We start from the raw sequence: 25,514 nt of genomic DNA, 5'->3' as shown, positions 1-25,514 counted from the left end.
ATCCGAGAGGACTGCTGGATAGCTAACATTATATCTGTATTCAAGAAGGGAATATAGTACCTCTCCAGGCATGTATAGACCAATTAGTTTAACATTAGTGGTAGGAAATATAATGGGATCTCTACAGAAAGATAGACTAGAGGAACATGTAGCAACCAAAAATATAATAATGCACACTCAGTATGGGTTTCGAAAGTCAAGTCTTGCTTGACTAACCTTGTTGAATTTTCTGAAGGGATAACAGAGTAGATAATGCAGTAGAAGTTATTCATCTTGATTTTCAGTAAGGCTTCGATACGGTACCACATATCGCACTAATGAATAGGGTTGGGGAATGTGGAGTCAGGGGACACTTAAAAGAATGGATAGCTAACTGGTTTGAATACAGAAACTCGAGAGTAGTGTGAAGTCGTGTTCCACAAGGATCAGAGCTGGGACCACTGGTGCGCATGACTTAGGTTAACAGTTTAGAATTTGGAATCAAAAACACAGTTTCTAAGCTTGCAGATGGCACCAAATTGGGAAGAGAGTCATTCCTGAGGAAGGCTGCAACAAGTTACAAGAAGACATGAACAAACCTGCAGAAATGGCAGGGGAATGAATTTCAACACAGATAAATGAGAAAAATAGTCCACAGGGTATATTGTTGGAGTTACCCTTATTTACTATCCACATAATATAGAAATCAAGAACAGGAGGAGGCCATTAAACCCCTTGATCATGTTCCACCGTTCAATTGATCATGGCTGATCTGTATCTTAATTTCATTTAACCATCTTGTTTCTGTAATCCTTAATATCCTTGCCTAACAAATATTAATCTGAAGAAGGGTCATACGGACTCGAAACGTTAACTCTGTTTCTCTCTCCGCAGATGCTGCTAGACCTACTGAGTTTTTCCAGCATTTTCTGTTTTTATTTCAGGTTTTCAGCATCCACAGTATTTTACTTTTACCTAAATGTTGATCAATCTCTGTTTTAAAATTGTCACTTGCCACTTGGCAAGAAAAATAAGGAAGTTGCACGTTACTTTGAAAATAAGAATCCAAATAGGGTCAAGGAGCAAAGGGGACTGGGATTACAAATACCCAAATCGTTCAAAGTGGTGACATAGTTAACAAGGTCATTTCATAAAGAAACGCAAACAAAGCCTGAGAGAAGTTACATTAAGCTTATATTGAACTTTGGTTAGACCACACCAGGAGTACTGAATACAATTCTGGTTGTCATATTATAAAAAAAGATGGAGGCACTGGAGATGATGCATAAAAAATCTACAAGGATGAAACCAGAAATAACATTCGTACCACACAAATGCCAGGCAGTAACCTTCTCCAACAAGACAGAATCTAACAACCTCCTCTTGATATTCACTGACTCCCCCACCATTAACATCCTGGGAGGTTACCGTTAACCAGAAACTTAACTTGACCAGCTACAAGAGTAGGTCAGACACGGGAATTCTGAGGTGAGTAAACTCACCTTCTGACTCCCCAAAGGCTGTCACTATCTCCAAGGCACAAGCCAGAAGTTGATGGAATACTCTCCACTTGTCTGGGTGAGTCCGACTCGAGCAAACATCCCCACTTCTGATCTTATGATGGAGGGAAGGTCATTGATGAAGCAGCTGAATTTGGTTGGGCCCAGGACTCTGCCCTAAGGAACTCCTCCAGCAGTGTCATAGGACTGAGATGATTGGCTTCGAACAACCTAGCCTTTGTGCTAGGTGTGATTCAAACCAGTGGAGAGTTTTCACCCTGATTCACATTGGCTCACATTGAATTAAGGGAAATTTGGCTACATGAATAGAAAGATGGCTGGTGGGTAGAAAGCAAAGGGATAAAATGAAGTTACTTGGCATGGGAAGGTGTGGTAAGTAGTTTTCCACAGGATATGGTGTTGAAGTTACTCTTATTTGCTATCCAAGTAACATCGGAAAACAGGAACAAGTCAGCCCCTCGATCCTGGTATTTCAAAAGGCATTCAATAAGGTGCTGCACAAAGGGTTAATAAGCAAAATAAGGGCTCATGGAGTTGGGGGTAATATATTAGCATGGATAGAAAACAGAAAGAGGGCATATAGGGGGCTTTTTCAAGTTGGCAGGCATTTATAATCTATATCAATGACTTAGATGAAGGGACAGAGAATAATATATCTAAGTTTGTAGATGATAGCAAACTAGGTGGAAAGGTAAGCTGCGTGGTGGACACAGTTGCTTGCTGCACCTGCACGCTAACTTTCTGCGTTCCTTGTGCAAGAACACCCAAGTCTCTTTGAACATAAATATTTACAAATTTCTCACCTTTTAAAAAAGATTCTGTTTTATTCTTACGACCAAAGTGAATAACTTCACACGTCTCTATTATATTCCATCTGCCAGCTTGTTGCCCACTCACCTAACCTGTCCATATTTTGTTGCAGCCTAAGAAGGCAAATGGCATGTTGGCCTTTATTGCAAGGGGATTGGAGTACACGAATAAAGAAGTCTTGCTGCAGTTGTGCAGGTTTTTGGTGAGACCACATCTGGAATACTGTGTTCAGTTTTGGTCTCCACATTTAAGGAAGGATATATATGCATTTGAAGTGGTGCAGCGAAGGTTCACTAGATTGGTTCCTGGGATGAGGGAGTTGTCCTATGACGAGAGGCTGAGTAAATCGGGCTAATGTTCTCTGGAGTTTAGAAGAATGAGAGACGACCTCATTAAAACCTCCAAATTTCTGATGGGGCTTAATAGGGTGCACGCTGAAAGATTGCTTCCGCTGGTCGGGGAATCTAAAACACGTGGACACAATATCAGGATAAGGGGCTGATTGTTTAGAACTGAGATAAGGAGAAATTCCTTCGCTCAAAGATTTGTGAATCTTTGGATTTCTTTACCCCACAGGGTTGTGGATGCTGCATCGTTGAATACATTTAAGGCTGGGATAGACAAATCCTTAGTCTCTCAGGGAATTTAAGAATATGGTGAGCAGGTGTGAAAATGAAATTGAAGCCCAAGATCAGCCATGATTGTATTGAATGGCGGAGCAGGCTCGGTAGGCCGAGTGGTATACCCCTCCTGTTTCTTATGTCTTATCCTACTCCACCTTTCAGTTAGATCATGGCTGATCTGTATCTTAACTTCATTGAACCGTCTTGGTTCTGTAAACCTTACTACACTTGCCTAACAAAAATTTATCAACCTTAGTTTTAAAATTGGAACTTGTCCCCCAGCATCTGCAGCATTTTAGGGGGTTAAAAGTTCCAGATTTTCACTCCCCTTTCTGTGTAGAAGTGCTTCCTGACATCACCTCTGAACAGGCTGTTTCTAATTTTAAGGTTCTGCCCCCTTGTTCTGGACCCGCCCCCCCCCACCCCACCAGAGGAAATAGTTTCTCTCTATCGACCATATCAAATTCTTTAATTGTCTTAAACACCTCATTTTGATCACCCCTTAATCTTCTATGCTAGAGAGAATAGAAATCTGGTCCATGTAACTTGTTTTAATAATTTAATCCTTTACCCCAGTTCTGGTGAATCTGTGCTGCACCACCTGCAAGACGAATCTATTCTTCCTGAGATGTGGTGCTCAGAACACAGTTACTTCAGATGGGGACTGTCCAGAGCTTGTACAGCTGTAACATAAATTCCACCCCTGTGTATTCCAGTGCAGTGAGGCTGGGGCATATTTTAATTATTCTGCAGCAAAGGGGCCACGATCTCCCTTCCCTGCTTTGCCACTCACAATAAAGATGTTGCATTTTTGGACTTGGTAGTGTTTTGTGTTAGAGTGGGAGCATTGGAGGTCTCATTGGAGCAGGATACCTCCCATAGGACGAGTGGAAGGGGCTAACAAGAGCCAAAAGTACTACAAGACAGGCCTTCAACAGAAGAGGGGACTAATGGAGTTTCTCAAAGATCATTTTGGAAGTCCCCCTTCATTATTAGTATTAAAGAAAGATTTGTGTTGAGATAGCGCCTTTCACTACCTGAGGATATTCCAAAGTTCACTGCAGCAAATGAAATGTAGTCACTGTTGCAATGTAGGGATTGCAGCAGCCAATCTGTACACAGCAAGCTCCCACAAACAGCAATGTGATAACAATCGGATCATTTCTTTTTGCGGTGTTGACTGAGGGTTAAATATAGGCCCCAGGGCAATGGGAGTAACCACCCTGCTCTTTTCTGAATTAGTGCCACGGGATCTTTTACCTTTGAGAGAAAATGGGGCATTGGTTTAACGTCTCATCTGAACGACAGGATCTCTGACAGTGCAGCACTCTCCCAGTACTGTCAGCTTAGATTTTTGTGCTGAAGCCTCTGGAGTTGGACTCGAACCCCTCCCACAGCCTCCCGCTGAAAGCTGAGAGTGGTATCAACTGGGCCATGACCGACAAGTTCCAAAAATTAGGTGTATCTGAATCAGTTAAAGGCTGATTCTTTGTGCTCCTAAGTAATTTTATTTTTAGTAGCCGGATGGAAGAATGTAATTGAAAATTAATAAAATTGTTCTTAAGGATTAACAGCCACTTATTTTTGCTTTGACTTTCAGGAGACGTACTGCGGAGCCCAGGAGTAGAACCACAGTGTGATATACTGATAGTGTGGACCTTTGCTGTTCAGTAGATCTGATTTGGGAGTGCCGGGCGCAACACAAGATTAAAGGTAAGAAACTTCTGACTTATTACCTCTGTCGTAATAAACACATTTCAAAATAACTTTAACTTTCTTAATAGTCAATTTCTGAATCATTTGTGCAAAAGTTTTATTTCATCAAGTGATGATTAAGTTATGAGAGAACTGTAGCTTCCCCTATGGTTCCCAGTGCAGTATCGACAAGGCCTGAGACACAGCAAGCATAAGTTTCTGAACTACTCTATAACCTTCAGTGGCATCCTTTGTGCCTTCTAATTATTGCATTGTTCAATCTCAACATAGTGGCTGTGATTTTGTGACCACTAGCTGGTATATGAGAAAGAAAGACTTTGCACCTTTCACAACTCGAGAAGATCCCAAAGAGCTATTTGACCAATTGAGTACATTTGAATTGTAGCTGCTATTGTAATGTAGGAATTGCAATAGACGATACTGGGTACAGCAAGCTCCCATAAAGAGCAATGAAATAAATCACCAGATTAATTATTTTAGGTTAAAAGCAAAAAACTGCGGATGCTGGAAATCCAAAACAAAAATAAAAATACCTGGAAAAACTCAGCAGGTCTGACAGCATCTGCGGAGAGGAATACTGTTAACGTTTCGAGTCCGTATGACTCCTCAACAGAACCAAGGAAAAATAGAAGAGAGGTGAAATATAAGCTAGTTTAAGGGGTGGGGGTGGGACAAGTAGAGCAGCAAGGAGGAATAGCACCTCATCTTCCGACTAGGCACTTTACAGCCTTCCCGACTGAATATTGAGTTCAACAATTTTAGATCATGAACTCTCTCGTCCATCCCCACCCCCTTTCCAATCCCCCTTTTTTCCAATAATTTATATAGATTTTTCTTTTCCCACCTATTTCCATTATTTTTAAATGTATTTCCATCCATTGTTTTATCTCTACCTTTTAGCCTATTTCGATCCCTTCCCCCCACCCCCACTAGGGCTATCTGTATCTTGCTTGTCCTGCTCTCCACCTTTAATGTCACCTATTAGCACATTCCTTAGATAATATCACCACCGTCAACACCCCTTTGTCCTTTTGTCTGTGACATCTTTTGGCTATCTCCACCTATCACTGGCCCTCTATCCAGCTCTACCTGTCCCACCCCCCATAAACCAGCTTATATTTCACCCCTCTTCTATTTCTCCTTAGTTCTGTTGAGGAGTCATACGGACTCGAAACGTTAACTGTGCTCCTCTCCGCAGATGCTGTCAGACCTGCTGACTTTTTCCAGGTATTTTTATTATTGTTTTTGTACTTATTTTAGGTGTTGGTTGAGGAATGAGTATTGGCCAGGGACTGGGAGAACTCCCCTGCTCTTCTTCCAATCACGGAGCCTTTTACATCCGCCTGAGAGGGCACTTGGGCCCTCAGTTTGATGTCTTCTGTGAAGGAGACACCTCTGACAGTGCAGTGCTCCGAAAGTTCCCCGCCGACAGTGCAGCACTCCCTCAGTACTACCCCTCCAACAGAACAGTGCTCCCTTAGTACTGCCCCTCCTGCAGTGCAGCGCACCATCAGTACTTCCTCTCCAACAGTGCAGCATTCCCTCGGTACCGACCCTCTGACAGTGTAGCACTATCTCAGTACTGTCCTTTCGAAGGTGCATGTACCCTTAGCACTGACCCTTTGACAGTGCAGCACTCCCATAATACTGACCCTCTGACACTGCAGCACTCCCTCATACTGACTCTTCATTCGTGCAGCACTCCCTCAGTACTGACACTCCAACAATGCAGCGCTTGTTCAGTACTGCCCTTCCAACAGTGCAGCCCTCCCTCAGTACTGACCTGCCAACAGTGCAGCACTCCTTTAGTACTGACCTGCCAACAGTGCAGCAGTCCCTCAGTGCTGACCGTCCAACAGTGATGTGCTCCCTCAGTACTGATCCTTCTACAGTGCAATGCTCCCTCAGTACAGACCCCGCCAACAATGCAGCATTCCCTCAGTACTGACCCTCCGACAGTGCAGCATTCCCTCAGTACTGGCCCTCCAACAGTGCAGCACACTCTCTGTCAGCCAGGATTATGGGCTCAAGTCAGGAATGGGGGTCAAACTGAATCTTTGACTCAAGAATGTGTTACCACTGAGCTATCGCAAAGCCTTTTAATGTTAGAATGGGTGGGGAAAATGATTGGCTGCCCAGCTCACACACTGGAGGATGTGGAAATGAGTAAAGGAGCCCCAAAGTGACTTCAAACACATGTTTGCCATCTACAGGTGGCAACTTTTATTCTTTGTGTGACTTTGCCTTTAACTATCTTGTCTCATTCCCGACAATGACGTTTCACGGTACAGTAGTGGTCAGCAAGGGCAATGGCTGCATCAGCTAAGTTGCAAAAATGTGTACCTCTGAATGAGAATTACAGTAACACGATACTTCAGAAAATTTAAACCAACATTTGTGGGAACATGCAAGCAGCTTAGCAATTTGCTTTGCCAGTGCTCCTATTCATTTTAAGGAAGTTAGGTTTCCAACCTATTTGTTTAATTATAATTGAAAGTTTTAAACCTTGAAACTAAACTGAAGGGATGAGACTTTGGAAATGAGCACGGAAAGCTGCGACCGTCTCCCTTGCCCCCAAACCCCAATGGCTGACCTGCCACCTCTTGATTGCGAGCGAGCATCCCCAAGGGATATTGGCTGGACTGCCAGTTTGGCTGGTTGCAGGGTGGGAACCTGATTTTTTTCAGTTGTCTTGTCAGGTTCTTGGGCTGTTTTTGGCATTTCCCTGCAACCACCCCGTAAGTATTGTGGCCATTGTTCCAGAAAACTCTCGCAAATGCATCGTAGAAATTCATTGTCTTCACTGCTTGAACTATTCTGCTTTGCCCAGCCTAAGTGAAAATTAAAATCTCCCGTGAGATTATGTTAGTATGCAGGTACAGCGCATGATTAGGACGGCAAATGGAATGTTGGCGTTAATCGCAAGAGGAATGGAATATAAAAGTAAGGAAGTTTTACTGCAGCTGTACAGAGCCTTGGTGAGACCACACATGGAGTACTGTGTGCCGTTTTAATCTCCTTATTTTAAAAAAAAAGATATAATTGCTTTAAAAGCAGTTCAGCGAAGGTTCACTGGACTCATCCCTGGGATGAAGGGGTTATCTTATGAAGAAAGGTTGAACAGTTTGAGCCCATACCCTTTGGAGTTTTGAAGAATGAGAGGTGGTCTTATTGAAACATATAAGATCCTGAGGGACTTGATAGTGTGGATACCCAAAGGATGCTTCCTCTTGTGGGAGATTAAAACCAGGGGAATTTAAAAATAAGAGGTCTCCCTTTTAAGACAGATAAGGAGAATCTTTTTCTCTCAAAAGGTTGTTGGGTGTGTGGAATTCTCTTCCCCAGAAAGTGGTGGAGGCTGGGCCTTTGAACTTATTTAAGGCAGAGTTAGACAGATATTTGTTAGGCAATGGAGTTGAGGGTTATGGGAGGCAGACGGGAGAGTGGAGCTGAGACCACAACTAGATCAGCCATGATCTTATTAAATGGTGGAGCAGGCTCGAAGGGCCGAGTGGCCTACTCCTGCTCCTATGTTCCTATTATAACCACATTTTTATCCTGCTTCATTGCTCTGTTTTATACATCTCCCCATCTTTACTTTCAGAAGACATGCAGACAACTGCTCAGTTCTACCCATACTGTATCCGCTGCCTGTTTGCCTCACATGTTATCAGTAATACTAATCCTCCTCCTTTCTAAAAATCGCAAAGCCTGGGCAATTTAGCTTCCAACCATGCCCAACTCATAGTCAGGCCTTTGTGCATATATTTTTCTCCCTTAATTCTCTTTGAAGTTGTGATTATTACTACAAGAATATGAAGTTGAGATTATTACTACTAGACTATGAAGTTGTGATTATTACTACAAGACTAGAAGTATGACAGAGTAGATAGGGAGAAACTGTTTTCAGTGGCCTGAGGGTCGGTAACCCGAGGGACAGAGATTTAAGATAATTGGCAAAAGAACCAGAGAGCAAGATGAGAATTTTTTCACGCTGAGAGTTGTTGTGGTCTGGAATGAGCTGCCTGAAAAGGGCAGTGGAAGCAGATTCAATAAGAACTTTCAAAAGGAGAATTGGATAAATACTTGAGATGGAGAAAACCCACCGGCTGTGAGGAAAGAACAGGGTGAATGGGACTAATTGGATAGCTCTACTAAAGAGCCAGCATAAGAATGATGGGCCATATGGGGGTCATCTATGCTGCAAAATGCTAAGATAAAGAAAGGGTGCTGCTGATCCATTGAAGAAAACTAGCCAACTTGTTCTTTTGGCAGCATCGGCGGAGAAGAAAAGAGTCGACGTTTCGAGTCCTCATGACCCTTCGACAGAACTTGCGTTCGAGTCCAAGAAAGAGTTGAAATATAAGCTGGTTTAAGCTCCTTAAACCAGCTTATATTTCAACTCTTTCTTGGACTCGAACGCAAGTTCTGTGGAAGGGTCATGAGGACTCGAAACGTCAACTCTTTTCTTCTCCGCCGATGCTGCCGGACCTGCTGAGTTTTTCCAGGTAATTCTGTTTTTGTTTTGGATTTCCAGCATCCGCAGTTTTTTTGTTTTTAACTTGTTCTTTTGCTCAATGACAGAATCTAATCTAATCTTGATGTAAATGAAGCAAACAATTTAAACCTCGTGTCACGAGATAACCTTAATTGAATGCCTCAAACTAATGCACAATAACATTCATAGTAGACTGATTACTGGAATTCACCTGTTCCTACTTTAATTTCTCTCCTTTGTAGCCTCAAACTGAGCAGAATAAGTTCTGGTAAATGCTTTGGGTTGTTTTAGAGCTTGAAAGGCGATATACCTCGGAATCACATCTACCATTTTCTGTTAACGTTCGTCCCTAGTGGGCCAGCTTATCTACTTGTCCAATGCGACATATCCAGCTAATTCTTCACTGTACTTTCTTCTAATGTATTCCCTAGCCCACCATTGTTTTTGTCTTTTTGGTGTTTCCACTAAATCCAAATTCTAAACTTCTGGATTTTACTTGATCCACAACGTTTTTGTGTGGGGCCTCTTCTGATTCTGCAAGTAGTGCTGTGTTGTCAGCATACCGCTAGTTTGACGTGTTCTTGAAATGTTCTTAAGTGGCACAATTACATGACTTATCTGTTAAATTGTCTTTTGATGCCTTCATGAGAGTTTCCACTTGAATTGCTTAACCTCTCCTTGAGCAAGATAATTTTATCCAGATTTGTGACTGACAACTGAATGTAAGTTTGTTGTTGTAGTTTAGAACATTAGCACCCCGCAAGCTTAACTGACGGTCAGTAGGTTTCATATTTCATGATATTTTGTATACCTGTAACATATAGAAATTTTTGAAAAGTTTTTTTTTGTAAAGCAATGTCAGTAAACATCTCCTGTGGGAATTCCAAAGTAGAAGGGTCCACCTTTACCTGTTACAGTTAAGTGTTATTTTTCAATAACACCATTAGGTGGTACTGTTCAGAGGATTTCCCATATTTATTTGATAACTGACCTGCATCAGTACTTTGCAACAGCACAATTATCACCCTTTGCCCAGAAATCACTCCAAATGTTTTCAAAGTTTTATTTTTTCAGTAACTCGCCTTTCTTCCATACAAAATATGTCTTAAAGTAGATATTTTAACATGTCCTGCCCTGTCCTGCTTGTAGCTACTCCTGCCAGGAGGTCTGCTGTCATGGCCTGTCTTGTGCCATCTTCACACATCCACTGTAGCTCGCCTGCCACTGCTCTATGATGTCCGTCATCCAACTCTGCCGAGATCGACCCCTCTCTCTGCAGCCCTCCACTTTGCCCTATAGAAGAGATCTCTGTAGCTTTTCAGCTCTGATCAAATGGCCAAAATGCTGACATTTTCTTTTCTGGATGTCATGTTTTAAGAGTTTTATTTTTGCCCTTTCAATTTCAAGCCCCTCTTTATTTGTCTTATGGTCTTTATATGGATTTTTTTTAAACATATATTTTAGCAACCACATTTCAAAGACCCCTGTTTTCATCCACAGATCTTTATTTAATGTCCAGGTTTCTAGGCAAATGGGATAGAATGGACCATCTTACAGGGTTTTTCCTTGTTACAGGTTTGAGTTTTCCTGTTGTTAACACCTCATCTTCACAAAATTACTTCTGGTTATTTCTATCCTTCTTCTGACTTTGACATCACGTCTACCATTTTCTGTTATCATTTGTCTCAAGTGGACCAACTTATCTACTTGCCCCAGTGTGACGCTATACAGTTGAATCTTCACTCTGGTTTCTTCCAATGTATTCCTCCTGCCCACCATTGTTTTTGTCTTTTTGGTGTTCACATTCAATCCATATTCTAAACTTCTAGATTTTACTGGATCTATGACATTTTGTGCAGCCTCTTCTGACTCTGCAAATAGCGCTGTGTCGTCAGCATACTGCTAGTTTGTCATGTTCTTGAAATGTTCTTAAAATGGCATGATTACACGATTTATCTGTTAGATTGTCTTTTGATGCCTTCGTGACATTTTCAACTTGAATTGCTTAACCTCTCCTAAGAGCCTATATTTGAGCAAGATAATTTTATGCAGATTTAGCTGTTAGCCAAATGTAGGTTGAGCAGCTAGCTTGAGCCTCTACAGGCCTCAGTATTAATTAGTCAGCTAAACTGTTGGAATATTTTTCTTTGGCTTCAAAATTTCTCTGTTCAATGCTTCTTCAAAATTATTTGAATAAAAGTGAGAGGGCAGATGATATGCACGCCTCCTACAGGACTACAATCCCTGGCATTTTCGGTTAGCCTGTAAGTGGACAGAACCCAATTTCCTTATCATCTGAAAATCTCAGTTAATGCCTCTATTCCTTTGAAATATGATTTCTGGAGCCAGTCCTTGGCGGATTATTATTTTGGCTGCCTTCCACCTTTTCTCTAGCATCTCAATAACCACATGTGGAGACCAGATACGATACTACAAGTAATGATGTACAAAAAAGCTTGTACAGCCTATGAATACTGCTCTTATGGTCACTTGGTAGTACAGAACTTGGATATTGCTGAAAGAAAAGACATGCTATTGAAGCTTTCTGTCTTGCACTCATCAGAACAGGATAGAATCACAAGAATACCAAATCCCAAAGCGAACGACATTTTATACTGCATGAGAAAAGGGTGTTGATTAGTTGACAAGTGAACTCTGGTCGAGGTGTTGCCACAGAGAATGCACCAGAGAAACATTCTCCCCCAGTCTTTTGTTGAGTTGAAAATGGCGCAATGCTTGGGCATGTTCTTTTTGTTTCGAGAGAACGGGGCCCTGCATGTGAATAAATGTAGCTTCTGGCACGTGTAAGTGTGCCCCATTGTGAGCCCAACTGATAATCTTGACTTGGTTGTTCGAGTATTTCTTAGCACACTTGGGATTGTTAAATGCTGCCTAATCGCAGAATCACATCTAATGTTGGGCCCCATGTCCTGAGTTTTGCAAGGATGGGTTGGTTGAGCACAGTGTGTACTCTGCCAGTGGTGTACTCTGTCCACTTGCCAAGCAATCAGCACCCTTTTGTCGTGTTGTATAAATTGCTGCTCCCTTTGAGATTGGTATTCTTGCATTTCTGTCCTGATGAGTGCAGGATGAAAAGTTTTGACAGCATGTCTCTTTTCACAGCAGAAATGCTGTTAGCTTTTGGGGGCCAAAATGATTAAACTGTGAGGACAGGCTTTACAGTCAGGCCATTCAGGAGCGATGTCAGGAAGCACTTCTTCGCACAAAGGGGAATGGAAATTTGGAACTCACTCTACCGCAAAAAACAATTGAGGCTGCAAAGGCAAAATTACTGTGGATGCTGGAAATCTGAAATCTAAACAGAAAATTCTGGAAATAGTCAATAGGTAAGGCTGTATTTCAGGTCGATGAACATGAGCAGGATAGGCCACTCGGCCCCTCGAGCCTGCTCCACCATTCAATAAAATCATGGCTGCTCTGATTGTAACCTCGACTCCTCATTCCCGCCTACCTCTGACAATGTTTCACCCCCATCAGTCCTGGAAAATGTTCGAAATTAAAGTTTAGGCTAGTACAGAGTCAGGAAAAGGGAGGAGAGGAGGAAAGAACAGAAAAGGAAGGTCTGTGATGTGGGAACAGGCAGGAGCGATTTAAATGAACAACAGGATTGTTACCAGCTCCTGTTGACTGAAAGCATATAGTTTTCAATAAGTGGTTCTGTTTTGAAGTTGTTGTGGTGTCCTGGCTGTCCAGTGCTTAACTGAAAGATGAAGTATTGTCTGTCGAAGGGTCATGAGGACTCGAAACGTCAACTCTTTTCTTCTCCGCCGATGCTGCCAGACCTGCTGAGTTTTTCCAGGTAATTCTGTTTTTGTATTGTCTCTTGAGTTTGCTTTGAGGTTCATTGGGGCAGTGTAGGAGGCCGAGGGAGGAGAGGTCAGAGTGGGACAGAGAATGAAAATGGCAAGAGACTGGAAGCTCAGGGTCACATTTGTGGACTAATTGGAGGTGTTCAGCAAAGGGATGACCCAGTCCGCATTTGGGCTTCCCAGTGTAGAGGAGACTGCAACATGAGCAGAGAATGTAGAAAGCAAAGTTAATTTCAGTTGAGTTTCACCTGGAAGGAGTGTTTGGGACCTTGGACGGTGGGAAGAGGGAAAGTGAAAGGGAAGTGTTGCATCTCCTGAACTTGCATGGGAAAATTCAGTGGGAAGAAGTGGGGCTTTGGGGTGATGGAAGAGTGTGGACTAAGGTATCATGGAGAGAACAATGCCTTCAGAACGCTGGGAGGGGAGGGAATGAAATAAGAACAATAAGTGCAGGAAAAATTCAACAGGTCAGGCAGCATCTGTGGAGAGAGAGTTAACCTTTCAGGTCAATGGCTTTTCATAAGGGGAGATGTTTGGTGGAGGCATCACATAGGAGGTGACGGAGGATGAACTGTTGAGTGTGGAACCTGGTAGAGTGGAGGGAATACAAATTGTGGTTCTGGGACTTTGGGCGAGGGATGAGGGCAAAATTGTGGGAAATTAGACAGACGTGGTCGAGGGCCTGCTCTCCACAGAGGAGGGGAATCCTCGGTCCAGGAGAAAGGTAGACATTTCAGAAGCGCTGATGTTGAAGGGGTTAGAACCAATGTAACAGAGACAGAGGAGGTGGGGTGGAAGGAAGTGTAATCAAGGTAGCTGTGGGAGTCAGTGGGCTTATAGCAAACACTGGTTGATAGATAATCCCCAGAAGTGGAGAAAGGGAAGAATTGGAGATAGACCATGTGAAGGTGACGGAGGGGTGGAAATTTCAAGCAAAGTTGAGGCGAGGGCATTGGAAAATTTCAAAACCGAGCTTGATTGATAGATTATTGGTAGGAAATGGTATTAAGCGTTACAGAACCAAGTCAGGTAGATGGAATTGAGATTGAACCAATTGAACGGCTGCACAGACTTGTGGGACTGAATGACCTCCCAGTTCTTTTGCTCCTATATTATTTTGTTCCAGTGGGATTAGACTGGCTGGGGTATTAAAGGGTATGGGGAGTGAGCAGGAGAGTGGGATTAGACTGGGTGGGATACTAAAGGGTATGGGGAGTGAGCAGGAGAGTGGGATTAGACTGGGTGGGATATTAAAGGGTGTGGGGAGTGAGGGAGAGAGTGGATTGGACTGGGTGGGATATTAAACGTTACAGGGTTGAACAGGAGAGTGGAATTAGACTTGGTGGAATAGTAAAGTTACAGGGAATGAGTAGGTGAGTGTGAGTTGACTAGGTAGGGTATGTTAATGTATAGGGAGTGAACAGGAGAGAGGGGTTACACTTGGTGGGACATTGAAAGATATGTAGCGCTTTACAACATTTACTTGCTTGTCTTTCTTATGCTCGACAGGATGTTGGAAAGTGCTTGAAGGTATTCCCTGTTTGCTTTGGAGTTGCATGAAGTCATGCTTAGTTTGAAATTTTGTGTGTAGTTTTCAGTTTGATTGATGTTGCCACCTGACCCTTTGTCAGCACAGTACAACATGTTAAAGCCCAAACTCCTTACAATGCGCACAGGGATCTGGTGGTAAAACCTGGGTAGGGGTTTAATTTTGGATCATGAAGACACTGAGCTATTAGATCACTTACTTATTTATAAGAACATAAAAAAGCGGAGCAGGAGTAGGCCATTCAGCCCATTGAGCCTACTCTGCCATTCAATTAGATCATGACTAAACAGATTGCGGCCTTTATTCCATTTTCCTGCCTGCCCCTCATAGCCCTTGACTCTTGTCAATCAAAAGTCTGTCCAACTCAGCCTTGAATGTACTCAATGACCCAGCCACCACTGCTCTCTGGGGAAAAGAATTCTAAACATTGATGACCCTCGGGGAAGAAATTCCTCCTCATCTCCATCTTAAATGGGAAACCCCTTATTTTGAAACCATGACCCCCTAAGTTCCAGATTCTGGAAAACGTCCTCTCAGCACCCACCCTGTCAAGCCCCCACCCCCTCCCCCTCCCCCTCCTCAGAATCTTATACATTTCAATAATAAGTCTCATTCTTCTAAGCTCCAATGAGTATAGGCCTAACCTGCTCAACCTTTCCTCGTAAGGCAATCAGTCGAGTGAACCTTCTCTGAACTGCCTCCAATTCAAGTATGTCCCTCCTTAACTGAGGAGACCAAAACTGCACAATTATTCTACAATTATATTCCATCTTTAACATAAACAGCTTCACCGTGACAGTAATGTTGGAGCAGAAACACATGCTGTAAACATTGGTCAGAGAGATTCTTGTAAAACTGGAACTGACATCACCATGTTTAAACAGTGAACAGCTACACTGTTCAAAGCATTGGTTTGGCTGGTGAAGCCAATGATTGTTGAGACTTATTGATCATCTGTTTGGTAGGAATAGTTGGCTGATCAGCCAATGGGGAAAGGAAGGTGCAAGGATACAGATCAGAGGGAAGTTGACACACATTGGGGCATGACCTGTTGGCGAGTGGGAGCAGGGAACTGGCTCACAATAAGATGGTGGCTATTTCTGGTAACAGAATGCAGTGAGGTTTTAAGCTCTGGCATTTTTAGTTGAACACTGAAATAATCAATAAAAGTGAAATCATCTTGGCCGATATTTTGCTCCATGTTGCAAAATAGTTGTGCCCAGTCTGATTTATTTTGCTAAAATTAGGAAACAGAAGAAAATGTTGAACCCCTGGCTCTAAGTTGAGATATTTGAGTTGGGAAGGGAGTGATTCACTATTTGCTCCAGATAAGGCCAAGGTTTGCGTTCAGAGGTTGTTTGATTAATTGTCAACAGGAGCATGCACTGAGCTCACGTACTACGTTCCATGAAAGAGAACAGAAGGGATCTGCCCTTCAGAGTTTACATATGAACTGGACTCTCTATGTATATATATAACTTAACAGCACGGGTTACTTGAGGAGCCTAGCTGTCATTGCTGGCCGAGAATTAGAAGCTGAGAGACAGTTGATGTAACCTTCTCAAGATAACACAATTGAAGAGATATCGAAACTAGTTCATTGCATCGTATTATAGGACAGCTGTGCGGTAAGACTGACATTGCTGATGATGCAGGAATTGCAGTGCATTTTAGTGAGCTAGTTAGGACCCATCCGGAGTACGGTGTCCAATTCTGGGCACCACACTTTAGAAAGAAAGTCAAGACCTTGGCGAGGGTGAGGAGGAGATTTACCAGAAGGGACCAGGGATGCGGCTGTTCAGTTAATGTGGCAAGACTGGAGAAGCTGGGATTGTTCTCCTTGGAGCAGAGAAATGAAAAGGACATTCAATAGAGGCGTTCAAAATCATGAGGGGTTTTGATATGGTAGATAGGGAGAAACTATTTCCAGTGGCAAGAGGGTCGGGAACCAGGGGTGCACAGATTTAAGATAATTGGCAAAAACAAAAAGCCAGGGAAAGATGAGAAGGTTTTTTTTAAAAAACACAGCAAGTTGTTATGATTGGGAATGTGCTGCCTGAATGGGTGTTGGAAGCGGAGTCAGTCATGGCTTTCAAAAGGGAATTGGATAAATACTTAAATAGGAAACATTTGCCAGACTTTGGGGAAAGGAACAGGGAAGTGGGACTAATTGGATAGCTCTTTCAAAGAGCCGGCACATGCAGGGTGGGCCAAATGTCCTCATTCCATGCTGGTAACATTCTGTGATCCTAACTCCCATTGTTAGAATTGGAATTTCTATTATAAAGCGGCTTTCTGTTTTGGACACTTCTTCCAAAGTGCTGTGTGGAATCGATCTGTTTTGAATTAGGCTCCCCTCCTGCGAGTACGTAACAGCATTTGGAGTCATTTTCTTTTAGGCTGGTTGCAAGATGGAAACTTATGCGAGACTTATGTTTTTGCATGTCTTTGGGGAGATGGTGGCATAGTGGTAATGTCACTGGGCTAGTAATCCAGAGGCTCAGACAAATACTTCGGGGACATGGGTTTAAATCTCACCACAGTGGCTTGTGGAATATAAATTCAGTTAATAATTTATCAAGGTGTAATAATTTATTACTTCTCAGTAACAGTAACCATGATGACCATCGTCGATTGTTGTAAAAACGCATCTGGTTCATGAATGTTCCTTAGGGAAGGAAATCTGCTGTCATTACCTGGTCTGGCCCACATGTGTCCCCAGACCCAAAGCAATCTTAAATACCCTCTGAAATGGCCGAACAAGCCATTCAGTTCAAGGGCAATTAGGGCTGGGCAACAAATGCTGGCCTTGCCAGTGATGCGTGTTAAGCCTCATAATTGTGTGGAAATGAAGACCGAAAGCAAGACAAGATTTCTTCAGATAGAGTTTTATTCCTGGTCAGTAAACTCTCCAGAGACAAAACTTGCCTCACCTGTTATCCCTTTTAATTCTTTTGAGCAACCAATTAAACTAAATTAACTGCTATCCCTTTTATATAACCAAATGGGTGCTTTGGTTATTAACTAATAATTAGCAATTGAACTCCTTTAACTGTTTCCTTCCCCAACAGATTCCCCTTTTCTTAAAAAGAAAGTAGTCCTTAAGTTTACATAATCACAAAAGAAAGTAATAAAAACATCAATGTATATTTTTCATTCAATAAATTCACCTTACTCCCCTCCTTAAAAAAAGAACCCATACACAGATATGTCCACACAATCCCTTTTTTTTGTCATCTTAAAGAAAAAGGCGTCCCTCTTTGAGGATCTCTAATAGCTTCTTGGAGCTTGCTCCTCTTGGTGAAGCAGTCAGATAATTGATAGCTGCTCTCAATTCATTGGATCTTGGCAGTCTCCTTATTCTCGGGCATCCTGTTTTAAGCTTGCAATGTCAATTTGCAATCGCTTTTAGTTAACGCACTTCATGGAGTGCACATTTTCCCAAAGTGACTTATTGTCTACGAGACATTGGATAGGTCCCATTCCTGAATACCTTTTCCCATTTAAAGATTCTGCCAGCATCTTTGATATAAAGAATGCCATATCTACTGGCTCAACAAGGGCGACAGTCTCCGCTGCCAACTTACTTCTTACAACTCCTTTTTTTTTTAGATTGCCATGCTAAAAGGCAACATTTACCTTTCTTTCCCCATGAAAAATATTATCAATCCTGCGCTCGAAAAACCATCACATAGATTTGCATAAGACACGTCACTAAACACAATCAGCTTCATTTTTCTAAAAATCACCCAAAGATGGGAATTTCAAAACAAGATGCTCCATTTTTAACTTAGTCAATGTTTTGTTTGCCCGAATGATTTCTTCAACCTTGGGATCGTGCATTTTAGCGCTCAGTTCCAGAAATGTCAGAACTGACGTCTGGCCTTGTTTGTTTACCTAGCCAATTGAGTTCCCCAATTAGCTTTCTGAGTTGCTTTTTTCCCATTTCAGAAGCTGCTGTATCTTCCTGGAAGGCCTTACCACGGCTAATTACAATGGGATTGATGTTCTCTAAGTAGGATTGCTGATGTAAAAGGACGTGTGATCCGCTCTGTCCAATGTATTTACACGGCAGAAGCCAGACTTCCAATTTTAAACTGTGCTCTGAGCCCTTTAATGACAACCGTTTCAAATTCTCTACTGCCACCCCACAAAAACACCTCCATGGATCATAAAGATGCCTGCAAGTTTCCCTCCACAGTGCCAACAAAACATTGCTAGGTCTGCTTCCTACTGAAGACGGCCTAACCTTAACAAACTGACCTCACTGAGAAATACCAAACTCTGGAGGCATCATTTAAACTATATATGCTTTTATTAAGCTTCCAGAGTGTCCCTTCTGCATTTGGCGCCTTTCAGTGGACGGAGAAAAACTTCCCCTTGTGGCTGATGTCCCTGCAAAAAGGCAGCTTTAATATCAATGACTTACATTCCCAAGCATTTGTAAATAAGACAGCCATAAGGATCTTTAGAATAACTTCTCCTGCCGTAGGTGAATCTACTCGTATATCCTGGTCACCCAATTTCTCTTCAAACCCTCGTGCCACTAGCCTAGCTTTAGCTTTGTAAGTCCCATCGAGATGCACCTTTTCCGTGCATATCCATCTATGAGACAGAGCTGGCTATCCCTTATCTGGCACCTCTGTGTATACCCCAAATTTGTTTCGACTACGTAGCTCTTGCTGTTTGGCATCCTTTATTAATTTATCGTCTAATTTGTTTGAAGCTACTAAGACGTCTCAATCACATGAGCTTCGGCTGCTTGTAGCATTACCAGTCTGTGCCATATTCCTTGACCTCGTTAAGCCATGCCCTCTATCACGCTCCAGACTGTTACTGTTTGACCTCCCTCTCCCATTTATAGATGCTCTTTCAACCGTTCACGATCTCTTCCTAGAGGCTTGTTTACTCCCAGATCCACGGTCTGAACTGATGCTGCATTCCGTGCCTTCCATTTTTGTACTTCATGTTCCCAATCCATTGGCCTAACCTCCTGTCCTTTATCTCATACATTTAACCAGCTTTTATATTTTCCAGTGGCCTTTCCCTGTTCTACCTACAATTGTCGCATTCCGCCATTGACTGGCCCCTTCTGGCAAGTATGCCAGCTTTTGGCAGTTGTCCTCTGGGACAGATCGCCTCACTTTATTCATCCGAATTACTATGTCCATCTTCAGATGTCAACTTCAGCTACCTGGTCCTCACAATAATGCAACATATGGGTATGAGAAGTACATGGGTTCCTTGTCCCTTCTTACATCCCATTCCAGACCTGCAAATTTGTAATCAGCACCAACTAACCTCGATGAGCGTACCTGAATAGTCTGGTTCCCATGCAGTAAAATGACTGTTTTACCATCTTTACCCATAACCTTTCCCGGGCCTTTCCACTCGTTAAGTCCACTTTTATAGTATACCATGTCTCCCTGATTATAAAGTTTCTGATGGTTGTACATAGGATTCGGCAAGCCCTAAGACACTTTCTGAACATTCAGCTTTAAGGAACACCCTTCTACCCGTGTGTAGAACATTTAAATGCTCAGAGAAGAAGTAGAGCTCATTGTAGTTCCTTCCCAAGCTGGGGGATGATCACTCAGGACTGAAGGAATTTTTGGATTTCTACCAGAGACCAACTGATATGGACTATAACCTCCAACCATCTGCCGTGAATTCTTGGCGTGGACAGCCCATGCTAGAGCAGATGTTAATTTACAGCTTGGTCCATCTGCCAAAATCTTACGAAGCATCTCATCTATCATCGTGAGATTCCTCTCACTCTCTCCATTACTAAAAAGCCTTTCTGCTGCTGTATTCATACCTATTATATTCATGTTTTCGCACATGTCCCAAAACTCATTGTTAGCAAATTCCGCCCCTCCCTCATAAGTGAGGACTCTTGCTGATGGTCTCAATCTGGTCCCTATCCACTTTCCCATAACCTAATCCACGATTATTTTCTTTACTGTGTAGGATTGTCGACTAGCTAAACCTTGTTGCTAAATCTACGAAATGTAAAATAAAAATGTTCTTTTCTTGATCCCACACCTTTAAATCCATTGCCACAACTTCATTGAAATCCCTCAGGGGTAGACTCACTATGGGCCGCGACTGTGTCCTTCTGTATAGCTTACATCTATTGCATATCTCCTCTATAAGTTTAGTGTACTCTCCATCTCTTATCCCTGCATCGTTTAGCAAAATTTTTAACCTTTGGGAAGAAGGATGGGCAAACTGCCAATGCAATTTTAACACAATTAGCCTTTTGTAAATTCTTACCCCCGATGCTAATAGCACTTCTTAAATTTCCTTAGTAGACGAGTTAGGTTTCATTAAAGGAATACAGTAGTGTCCAGATTGCGTAAATTGTAAATCCCCAGGTTTTCCAAATACAGTAGTCATGTCGTTCTCCATGTCCAGCTTCATTTGCGCTTTCTTCATCGATTGCCTGCTCAACAATAACGGTATTTCGCTAGACACTACATCCGTGCCGATGAAATGATTGACTCTAGCTACCTTACAGGGAATCACTACCCTTTTTAAAGATTTTAGGTTATTATCATCTCCGAATCCAAAGCTGGTGGAACTCCCAAATTCTTTAACCTTATTCCGATCATTGTCATTTAAGGAGTCCAGTCTATTCCACAGACTGTAGACGTGCATCCGCTATCTAGCACCACACAGTCGAAGGACTCTGCAACCAAGACATTCATTATCTGGCTGAAACTTCTTGTAACTAATGATGCCCTCTATTCGGCCAATATCTCTGTCGTCTTCTCCCGAGTCTTCTGTCTCATGTTTAATTTCGAACACATTATATCGTTTCGGACAGTTCACTGCATAATGGTATTTTGAATCGCATCTGAAACACCACACCCTGGGCATTTCTGGGGTTCATCCTTTTGTTGCAATCCCCCAATTCTTTTCTCCTGCCATAACTGTCAAAGGTGTTTCTGTCCTCATTGTTCCTAGTTACAAATCTCCTTTCGTACTGATGCCTGCGTCCTGTTTCTAGACGATCTCGCCATCCTGTCTTACATTTTCTGTCTTACAGTCGAATGACCCATTTGCGCAATGAGCGCTGCCGGAAAGGAATGTTTTCCAAGAAATTTTTTTTAGAGCTTCTGACGTCTGTTCTTGCAGTGTGTGTCTTTCCCCAAATTTAACTCCCGTCAGAACTAGAAGCCTATCCATATCCAATAGTCTGGCACAGTCTAGTAACTTAAATACCAGCACTGATTGAGGTACTTCTAGACAGAACTTCTGAAATCTTGAATGTAGTCTACTGAACTCCATTGTGTAACCTTCTATGGAACAATCCTTCAACTTTCGAAATTTGTTAAACCTGACCATGCTTTGTAAGCACTTAAGATCTACTGAAAGGATGATTTATTATCCATAAGATCTGATAATATTTCCAAACCTTCATCTGTGTTGAATTGCTCAGGCTCCAACTCCAAAAATACTTTGCACCTTATTTTGTTTTCACACGGTAGCGAAAATGCCAAGGCCATTCCCTGTTTTTTCTATGTCAAGGATGTAACCCATAGTCACTTCATTCATCCATTGGTCATACGGTTGACACGCAGGAAACATCGGTGGGTAAACATACCCCAACATTTTGATTCAGCCATTTTTAGTGACTCCAAACTACTCTATTCTTACAGTTAACTTCAAATACAGTCTTTTGTCCAAAGAAAGCTTAGTTTCCAATCTTTTTTTTTTACCTACAAGCAGCAACCATTCTCTGCTACCACTGTTAAGCCTCAATAGTTGTTTGGAAATGAAGATTGAAACCAATACAGACTCCTTCAGTTAGTTTTATTACGGTCATAAAACTCTCCACAGACAAAACTTGTCTCACCTGTTATCGCTTTTATACAACCAAATAGTTACTTAGGTTGTTAACTAATAATTAGCAATTGAACTCCTTTATCTGTTTCCTTCCCCAACAGCACCCACATCTCATGAAAGAATAAAAAGTATTGCTACCTCTCAAGGTCGTGCTCATCTTTTCCTGGATTGTAGTGTTCGAACCTCAGATTCTTGCCCATTCCGCAGCAACCACAGTCAACAAATGTCACCCTTGGCAACCATGGTGCATTAACCTTCCTCATCCTTCTCGGTCTGTCTGCAGCTTTAGGCACTTTGAGCAAACAAAGGGAGAAACGAGGAAGGGAGGCACAAGGGAGGGAACCAAGGAGACAGGGTGGGAAGTAGGGTTTGAGGGAGGGAAGGAGGGAGAGAATGATAGACAGAGGGGGGACTGAGACATTATGAGAACTGTTCTTTCCACACAAGGCTACTTTTGCCATGTCACTGACCCCCAGGGCAATTTGGACAAGGAGGTGATGCAATGGTATCACTACTGGGTGTCCCAATCAACAAGCTCCAAATCTCAGCAGTTGCATCACAGTCAGAACACGCAATAGCAAGTCTGTTATAGCTCACTTCATCATTCAAATCAATCTGCTAGCTTTGTGATGAGTTTAAGTGGATCTGTTGTGCATATGCAACCAAAAAGAAACAGACTTCAACAGTGCCAACTTTAAACTGTATTCCAAATCCATTCTCCGCCAACAGGATTGAACTCAATGGCACAGCTGGCAACTGTACAGCTCTACTGAGGTCATCACGATGTGGAGGGTTTGGAGGGTGAGCCACTGCATGCTGTAAACATTCCTCATACAACAACATTGAATTAGATCAAAGGGTAGACAGTCATGAAAAGCATGGTCGGGTGAAGAGGGTTTAGGATACTGCATTTATTGATCATGGTGATTACATCATATTTAATCAGATTATAAAACAGTACTCACATCTTTGCTTCAATATAGCATCAGGAGTCTAGCTGGGAATATCAGTTTTGTACACCAGCTGTCTTATTTTTTCATTCCTCCCTGTTATATGGATTAACTAGATTCTACTGGAGCTAGTATTAATGACAGTTTTTGTTGACCATTCTTGTGTGGAAAGATTTGGGCCTAATTGACTTTTGATTGCTCCACTTTAACACACAGTGCTTTCATATGTGTTTAACATCTTGCTCTGAGACAGAGGACCATTTATCATTTGTTTGTTGTTACCATAGCCGCTGGCATCATCTTGCTTCTTTGGCTTTTTTCAATTCTCCTCAGTCCATGTCTCGAAGTAATCCCGTTTTTCTTCTTACTCTTCTGTTCTTAACCCTCAGTTTTTCCTTCAATTGTTGCCGGGGCAAGGCTGTGGTCCAATGCTTGTACCCGGCTTTCTTTCTTTATCTCTAACTGTCATTAGCAACCTTTTGATTTCTGAACTTCTCCTCTCAAGCTAACCCACTTAATTGTCTTTCTCTTGATCCAGCTGGTTCTGAGCAACCTCTGCCATGTCTGCATTTCAAAAGCTGTCCTCCTCCTCTCAACCTTTCTCCAGAGTCCCAACTCTTGTATCCATAGATGTTCCACACCAGTGACTGTACTAGATGTTTTTTTCAACTTCATGCTGACACTTTTGGACCTCCAGATGCTACTTAAATCACTGGTCACGCCTCTTGTGGTCGCTAATCTAAGCTGTATGGATAGTGTAACTTTGGTGTTTATCCTCAAGCCAAGGTACTTGAAATTGTCCACTACCCTCTATCTTGGTGCTTCCAATCTTGGCTTTTCCATTGCCATTGATTGAAATATACAAGATCCTGAACGGTCTTGATAAGATGTACGTCAAAAGGATGTTTCCTCTTGTGGGTGAGTCCAGAACTAGGGGCCACTGTTTTAAAATTAGAGGTCGCCCTTTTAGGACAGAGATGAGGAGAAATTGTTTTCTCTCAGAGAGTTGGTGCAACTTTGGAGTACTCTGCCTTAGAAACTGGTGGAGGCAGGGGCATTGAATACTTTTATGGAGAAGGTGGATAGAGTCTTACTAGGCAAGAGAATCAAAGGTTATAGGGGGTAGATGGGAATGTGGAAATCGAAACACAAAAAGATCAGCCATGATCTTATTGAATGGCAGAGCAGGTTTGAGGGGTTGAATGGTCTAATCCTGTTCCTATTTCTTCTGTTGCCATTTAGAGCCGTAACATACTTGTTAATGGGCCTTAGGTACAACACAACTGTGAGGCAGATAGAAACTGAAGATGAACTGGTAGATAGTATTGCTGAGTCCCGGAGTGCAATTGGCAGAATGTTGGGTGGGAGGGAAGTGGGGTTGGGCAAGAGCTTAGAAGTTGGGATGGAGGGAGAGGAATGTTGCAATTTGTGCCATTCTATTGCGCCTTTCACATTTACAGGATATCCCAAAACACTTCAAAACCAATGAAGTACTTTTGAAATGTAGTCACTGTTCTAATGTACGAAACATGGCAGCCAAATAGCATGGCAAGATCTCTCAAATAGTAACAGGATGATGACAATAATCTGTTTTAGTGATGTTGGTTGGGGGATAAATATTGGCCCCCGACATCAGAGAGAGCTCCCTTGCTTCTCTTCAAAATACTGCCACGGGATCTTTTATGTTCACCTCAGAGGGCAGACGAGGTAACGTTTCATCCAGAAGATGATACTTCCGACAGTGCAGCACTCCCTCAGCACTACATTGGAGTGTCAGTCCAGATTATGACTCCAGTTTCCAGAGTGGGTCTCAAACCTGTTACTGTCTGTCTCAGAAGCGGCAATGCTGCCAGTGAGCTGAGCTGGGACTTTGCTTAATTCCTCCTGTGCAAGTTGCTGTCGCTGCTTTACATTGTTCTTGTGCTGCTGGCATGGATCTCCTGCCATTGTTGACAAATATTGGGCAAGATTAACTGGCAAGAAGGCCTGTACTGAGGGAGTTCCTCTCTGGCCCGAGTAAACATACTGTTGAGTCGATAACACCACTCTCGTAGCCATTTTATTAACTAGGGTGTGCCACGTGTACAGCAAATACATGGGCTGACAATGACCTGCAGTTTCTTATCCCACCCATTACGCAAAATTTTAAATGACCCGGAATTCGGGAGAAACGTCTTTACTCAGAGTG

General features: G+C 42.5%; 1 protein-coding gene across 3 annotated transcripts in view; it reads left to right on the top strand.

Moving 5' to 3' along the window:
* The window catches only part of LOC121274602 (pyruvate carboxylase, mitochondrial-like), a 1,197,472-nt gene that overhangs the window by 42,708 nt on the left and 1,129,250 nt on the right, over positions 1 to 25,514 (top strand). For all 3 annotated transcript variants that reach the window (XM_041181940.1, XM_041181941.1, XM_041181942.1), the window contains exon 2: positions 4,533 to 4,645. The gene's annotated coding sequence lies outside the window, so the exon portion shown is untranslated. The remainder of the gene's footprint in view (positions 1 to 4,532; positions 4,646 to 25,514) is intronic.

Source organism: Carcharodon carcharias, assembly GCF_017639515.1.
Source record: "Carcharodon carcharias isolate sCarCar2 chromosome 37 unlocalized genomic scaffold, sCarCar2.pri SUPER_37_unloc_1, whole genome shotgun sequence".
Lineage (NCBI taxonomy): Eukaryota > Metazoa > Chordata > Chondrichthyes > Lamniformes > Lamnidae > Carcharodon > Carcharodon carcharias.
This window is presented reverse-complemented; position numbering and strand designations above follow the sequence as displayed.